This window comes from Pinus tabuliformis, chromosome 1_2, assembly GCF_031772625.1.
Source record: "Pinus tabuliformis cultivar Carrire ecotype Pingquan chromosome 1_2, CPIR1, whole genome shotgun sequence".
Classification (NCBI taxonomy): domain Eukaryota; kingdom Viridiplantae; phylum Streptophyta; class Pinopsida; order Pinales; family Pinaceae; genus Pinus; species Pinus tabuliformis.
The window spans coordinates 109269337-109276993 of NC_142298.1; the positions used below are offsets into that span (position 1 = coordinate 109269337).

Below are 7657 nucleotides of genomic sequence, written 5' to 3' on the forward strand. Positions count from 1 at the left end.
AGGGTATTACCCATAATTTTATTCATTGTAAGATAGCCAAGGAATTGAATTGCTTCCTATATCCAACACTAAAGTGTCAAGTGATGGTTGCAAATGGAGGAACTATAAATTTCTCTAGAAAGTGCCATTATATCAAGCTAACCATGGGGGAATATGTATTGAATAGTCCAAGCTTTCCATTCCAATGGGTGGTGCTTCTTTTGTACTAGGAGTCCAATGGTTACAATATTTGCAGATGATAGCTTTTAATTTTCAACAACATTTCTTGAAATTTTTTTTGGAAGGAAAGGAAGTTGAATTAAGGGGTATCGTAGGGAAACCAAGAAATATAATCAACTCTAATGGAATGAAAAAGCTTCTAAAGAAAGAACAATGGGGTGTAATTGCACAATTAAGCTCACTAGAGGTTCAAACGGAGAAACCATATATTTCTCTAGATCTCCAAAAAGTCTTGGACATTCATTCCAAGGTATTTGAGACTCCCAAAGGCCTCCAACCTATTCATGACCATGATCATGCTATTCATTTGATTCCAGGAATTTTTTCTCCAAACATCATGCCTTACAGATATCCCTATGCCCAAAAGAGTGAAATTGAATGTATGGTTGTAGAAATGCTAGAGTCTAGTATAATTCAACCTAGTCAAATTTCTTTATCTGTTCTATTAGTATTAGTGCACAAGAAGGATGGATCATAGCGCATGTGTCTAGGTTATAGGGAGATCAACAAGCTCACTATTAAAGATAATTTTCTCATTCCTATCATTGATGAATTATTTTATTAATTACATGGATCAATTAACTTCACCAAGTTGGATCTTTGTTTAGGATATCATCAAATTAGAATGAATATTGAAGATATTCCAAAAACAACATTTAGAACTCATGAGGGTATATCAAATTAGAATGAATATTGAAGATATTCCAAAAACAACATTTAGAACTCATGAGGGTCATTAGGAATTTTTGGTCATGCCTTTTGGCCTTACTAGTGCACCTTCCACATTTCAAGGTTTGATGAATTCCATTTTCAAACCCTTCCTTAGAAAATTTGTGTTAGTATTTTTTGATGATATAATAATCTAACACAAGTCTTGGAAGGATCATGTTCAACATGTTTATAGGGTGATCAAATTATTAGAGGAGAAACATTTATATGCAATAAACATCCAAATGTTTCTTTGGAGTACAAGAGGTGTAATATTTGGGTCATATTGTATCTCATGAGGGTGTTAAAGTAGACCCTAACAAAATTAAATCCATTAAGGAATGGAAAATCACCACAACCATAAAGCATCTTTGAGGATTTCTTGAGTTTATAGGGTATTATCGCAAGTCTGTTAAGAATTATGGGTGAATAGCAGCACCTCTAACAACATTCTTGAAGAAAGATGCACTTTCTTGGACTCCATAAGCAATTAAGGCATTTGAACATATTAAAGAGGCAATGTGCCAAGCACCGGTCTTAGTTATGCCAGACTTCACAAAAACCTTTATTATGGAATTTGATGCCTCAGGAAATGGAATTGGTGTTGTTTTAATGCAAGAAGGAAAACCCATTGCTTTTGAAAGTCGTCCAATCAAAGGAAAGTATTTACAAAAACCTATTTATGAGAAGGAAATGTTGGAAATACTACATGCCCTAAAGAAATGACAACCTTACCTAATGGGAAGTCACTTCAAGGTAAAAATAGATCATGATAGTCTTAAATACTTTTTGGAACAAAGATTATTTTTAGAAGAGCAACAAAAATGGGTCACAAAGATGTTGGGTTATGACTTTGAAATGATCTACAAAAAAGGGAAGCAAAATGTTGTTGCAAATTCACTCTTAAGAAGGATGAGGATGTGGAATCACTGCTTTGTGCCATTTCTATTATCTAACCAAATTAGATAACTGAAGCAAGGGATGAATGCAAGAATGATGAAGAAGTGTCGACACATTCAAAATTTGCAACAAGATCCCAGTACATATGATACATTTAATTGGAAAAATGATTCATTATGGTACAAATATCACTTATATCTTTGTAAGAATTCCAAACTCAAACAAAATATTCTTTTGGAATTGCACACCTCCCCATTAGGAGGGCAATCAATATTTTTTATAACTTACCACAGGGTCAAGAAGGATTTTTTTGCGGATGGCCTCAAATCTAATATTCAGAAGTTTGTGGTAGAATGTTTTCTTTTCCAACAAAATAAAGTTGAGACAATTAAGACCCCAGGTCTATTACATCCTTTAGTTATTCCACGTCATCTCTGCGGGAGGTCGCAATGGATTGTATCACATGTTTACCCAAGTTTGAAGGAAAGAGTTACGTCATGGTGGTAACTAATAGACTTAGAAAGTATGCACACTTTTTTGCATTATCTCATCCTTTTAAAGCCAATACAGTTGCTACTACATTTATAGAAACAATTCAAAAGATACATGGAAACCTAAATATTATTGTAAGTGACAGAGATCCCATTTTCACTGGAAAATTTTCAACGGAACTGTTTTCTTATATTGGTACTCAATTAGCTCATAACTCATCTTATCATCCTCAATCTGATGGGAAAAGTGAGATAGTGAACAAATTTTTGGAAGGATATATGCATTGTTTTGTATTTGATAAACAAGCATAACGGGTCACATGGTTACCTATAGCTAAATGGTGGTATAACAATTCCTTCCATACTACAACAAAAATGACCCCATTTATGGCACATTATAAATATCATCCACCATCCATCACATCATATTTAGGAGAAAATTCTAAGATTCAAACAGTGGAATATCACATCAAGCATAAACAACAAGTTCTCCAACTCTTAAAGGATAACCTCTCTCTGGTGCAAAATCGAATGAAACAATAGGCAGATCAACATCACAATGAAAAAGTTTTGATGTAGGTGACTAGGTATTTTTACGGCTACAACCATACAAACAAATGTCCCTCAAGAAAGCTAAGAAGGATGATAAATTATCACCCAAGTACTATGGTCCCTATAAGGTGTTGCAAAATATTGTTACTATGGCATACAAATTGGAGTTGCCTGCATCTTCTCAAGTACACCCAATTTTCTTTGTTTCATGCTTAAAGAAGGTTATCAATGACAACCTCCCAATTTAAACAGTGTTTCCAGAACTTGACGAAGAAGGAAAAATCATACTTGAGCCTGAAGAAGTCATGGAAACAAGAACCCGAAAGTTACAAAATCAATTAATTTCAGAGTATCTCATTAAGTGGAAGAACTTACTAGTTGAATATTCCACATTGGAGGATGCAAATTTTATACAGAAGCATCTAAAAGTACTTGAGCTTTGAGGACAACACTTTTTTGAAGGAGACGGGCATGTTAGGTCCCTATAATACTAGTGTATCCCCCTTATTGTTATTGTTAGTGTAGTCCCCTATCGTTATTATTGTTCCCATAGAAACCCACTATTGTTATTTTTGTGCCCCATAGAAACCCACTATTGTTATTTTTGCTCCCTTACATTATTATTGTTATGTAGGCTCTAATTATATTATGACCCCTTAGACTCCTATATATACCAAGGAGGTCTTATCATTTGTATCATCCAAGAATTTTTTATTTATGTGATGTAAAGGAGGTTTCCCCCTCGAATAGGCTATTTCTGAAGTTGTTGGTATATATTTTCTTCTATTTTGTGAGTTGGTTGCATAATAGTTTCCCCAATACAACTCCTACCTTCAAATACATTTATAGGAACTAACAATTTCATGATGGCCTCCATCTTTGTGGGATCTATCTTGAGCTCCCCTCCACCAATCATAGGCCTGAAATGCACCAAATATTACTAGGAAAAATCACATTTCTTGAGGGTAGCTAGAAAATAATGCATCTTCAGAGCCTCTAGCATTCGCATAAGATGTGAGATATGCTCCTCCTAGGTAGAACTACAAACCAATATATCATCCAAGTATACTAGAACAAATGGATCTATATATGAAAATAATACGTTATTCATTAATTTCATAGAGGTATTTGGTGCATTGCATGAACCAAATGGCATGACCAATCATTCATACAACATCACCTTATCTTGAGGAAGTATGTCAGTTGTCTTCTTCTTTGACACATACTTGGTGGTATCCAAATTTGAGGTCCAACTTGGTGAATTATTTTGCATTTTGCAACTGTCTAATAGATCATCAATCCTAAGAAGATGATAATGATTATTAAGTGTAATCTTGTTTAATTCTCTACAATTGATGTATATTTTCCAAGTCCCATCTTTCTTTGGTATAATTATGATGGGTGACCCACAAGATGAGATGCTTGGTTGAATAACACCCTCCTCTAGTAGCTAACGTAATTATTTCTTCACTTTATTTTCTTCTATAACAAATTGCCTATACAACCCAATATTTGACTATGGAGAGTGGCAATCATTGTATTTTGTATTCCACTTCCCTTTTGGGTGGTAACCCTTTAGAATCTTGTAACACTCCCATAAATTTCTATAGCAACTCTTCTAGCCGGTGTTTCTACTCTTTAATACACCATCCAAGGATTCCTTTACTCTTATCGACTCATAATCCAACTAATTTTATTTTAAGAAAAGTAAACAATTTTCTCACTGGAACTAATAAATTTCTTGGCTTGGTTGACACCTAGCTGAGAAATATTTGATTTTTGCTTGTGTGCATTTATGATGTAGGACTTCCATCCTTGACTAGGTGGTATTGGTTGGCTCTCCACATGAAGATTGCATCCTTCATACACATGTAGGGTATTCCAAATTCGACTCCACATATGTCAAGGGGTACTATGTCCACTTCACTTCATTAATAAAATCAACAATCACAACAAATTTAATATTGGCAGTGTTTTTTTACCTTGATCTATGGATCCTTGTTTACCTATCCTAATGGATATGGATTAGGATGATCACGAACCTCTAATCAAAGCTTGTTGAAAAATCCACTGCTATGATATTAGCATATGAATTTAGAGACAAATAAAGTATCTATCTTGGTCTTCTTAACCTAGATCTTGTTATGGAAGAGTTTGGTCATCTCCTCTTCCTAGTGATGAAGGTTATTCAAATTCACCTCCTTTTGCACCAATGTGCAAACAATCTTCTCATCTACATCAGATATGCTTTTGACTTTATTGCTTAAATATGTGGCTATAAGATTATTTTTCTTTGCATCCTTCTTGTAGTTTTTAGGTTCAACTCGGGATGTAGTTTTTAGCATGTTTCCTCGGTGTGATAATTAATATTGCAATGGTTACAATGGTTATTTGCATCCTTGCATTGATGTTCACTTGTTTTCATCTTATTATCTTTCCTCCTCTTTCCACTTCTTCTTCCCCTCCTTGGAAGCTTCTTGGTGGTCTTTCTACTTGGAACCACTTAGTTGTCCTTTCTTGTGGCCTATGATTTCTAGATATTGTGCTTGTACACATACCTTGTCCATTATACTTGTACTGGAAAACATCACTTGGTTTCATAGATGGTTATGTAGACCCCTAACATACTTGACTACATCTAACTTCTTGCAAGAGATACCCTTGATGATGGAAATCTTTTTAAACTTAATGGTGTACTCTTATACAATATGCCCTTGCTTCTGCCTAAACTAGTGCCATTGGATCCATTGGTCTTATGCATCATTGATATGGTAGAGTTGGGACTTACTGAAGGTTTGGAAGTTCTCCCACCTAGTTATTTGCAAATAACCCTCTAGCTTAAGTGTTTCCATATGGCTTTCCCACCAGGTTAAATCATGGCCCTCTAACTTCTCGTCTAGCAAATGATAACTTTTGTTCTTCATCTATATGGGGAACACTGGAATAAACTTCTAGTTGCTACAAACAATGATTTAGTTTTGATGCATCAATCTCACCTTAGTATGGATTTATGTCCACTTTCACTTCCATCGTAAATATGAACTGTGAAGGGTTAATGGCACTTAAACTCGAAAAATTCAAAATAAATGACCCTCAAAGCACCACTCCAAACAAGCAACAAGGTGGAAATAGACTAGTGCAAAAAGACTTACACTTCAATGCATACTATCATACAACTTGAAAATTTGAATGTGATTCATCTTTCAACATAAACACACTTACAACACGCAAGCAAAGCTAACCTCTACCCACTATTCCCCCTCCCCTCCAACTCTAAAACCCAATGTTAACACCCACCCTACAAAATAAATAACATGTAAATTAAATCAATTCTTAATTTTTATTTTTTTAAATACAAAAAATATCCCATAAACTAAATCATATCATTATCTTGATGAATAGAACCAAATTAACTACCTAAACCATCACCATATATCTCTATAAAGACATAATGAAATGAAACAACCCATTTACAATATTGCATACTCATTTAAATAGCTAAAGTTACCCATAAAAATATTTATTAAAATCACACACCTCCACTTTAATAAACTAAACTCTCTTGGCCATATTTAAATATTTATTAATCTTTGGCTAAGAGCTTTCTTCTTCAAAAAAATAAAGAAACAAGTTAATGGTTCAAAACCCAAAATTATCTGGAAACAGTGAAAATCTGCCCCCCTTTTTTTTTCAGAAGAAAAAGCGATATAAATTATATTAAGGCAATATAAGAAAAACACTGATAAGGTACATATAGTAGTATCCTGTGATTCCTCAAATCAGAGACAAAAACATGGGAAGAAAGCTACAGATATACAGATTTTGAAAAGTGCGAGAGAGCAACAAAACACATTGGACATATAACAAATTCTCAATAACATAATTTTCTTTAAATAACAATGATGAATTAATCTACATTCACAATATATCCTTAATATAATCTATACTGCTTTTTCTCTCTTAAAAAAAAATAATCTACATTCACAAATAACAACTAATAATAACCATAACCACTATTAATTTAACAATTAAATTATAATAAATTTTCTTACTAATAAAAAAAATTACTCATAAATATATAATAAAAAAATTCACACACCTCCACTTTAACTCATACTTAAATACTCAGCAGCGACTATCGCCGCCAATAGTAACAGTTCTAAACACATTTCGTGGGCAGGGGACCCTTACATCTCTTGCTTTGCTTATATAGATTTATTTGAAGCCATAATTCCATTTCCATAAATACCCCTCGAAATATTATGGAACTTTTGTATCAAACATTCAAATTTGGCTTGATTGCAACGTGTTTTAAAAAAAATTAAGGATGCTATTTTTGTATAATAATTATGGATATATTACCATAATCAGCATCGACAATTTGGTATTATTTGGAAACTGAGTAAATTTTAAGATTAAACTATAGAATATAAAAAATGAAAAATTTATATGCCGTCTTAGCTCAGCTGGTAGAGCGCGTGGCTTTTAACCACGTGGTCGTGGGTTCGATTCCCACAGACGGCGTTGAGTAATTAAAGTCACCCTTACATTTTCATTTATCTCGCTTTTGGTTGTATATGTGACAATTATTTTTTTCAAATGAAGAAAGCCATTTATAATATCTGTCGTCTGAAAATTTATCTCCTTTTTGGTTGTATACGTCACAATTATTTGTTTCAAATGAGAAAAGCTATTTATAATATTTTTCGTCTGAATTAGTTGTATATGGGAAAATTATTTGTTTCAAATACAAAAAAGTTATTTGGGTGAATTTTTTTATAAAAAAT

The 7657-nt window shown here is 33.4% G+C and overlaps 1 non-coding gene across 1 annotated transcript; it reads left to right on the forward strand.

Moving 5' to 3' along the window:
• The first annotated feature begins 7321 nt into the window (after positions 1-7321).
• TRNAK-UUU (transfer RNA lysine (anticodon UUU)) lies at positions 7322-7394 on the forward strand. Its single transcript has one exon. It is a non-coding gene; the product is annotated as a tRNA-Lys (tRNA).
• The last annotated feature ends 263 nt before the right edge of the window (positions 7395-7657 follow it).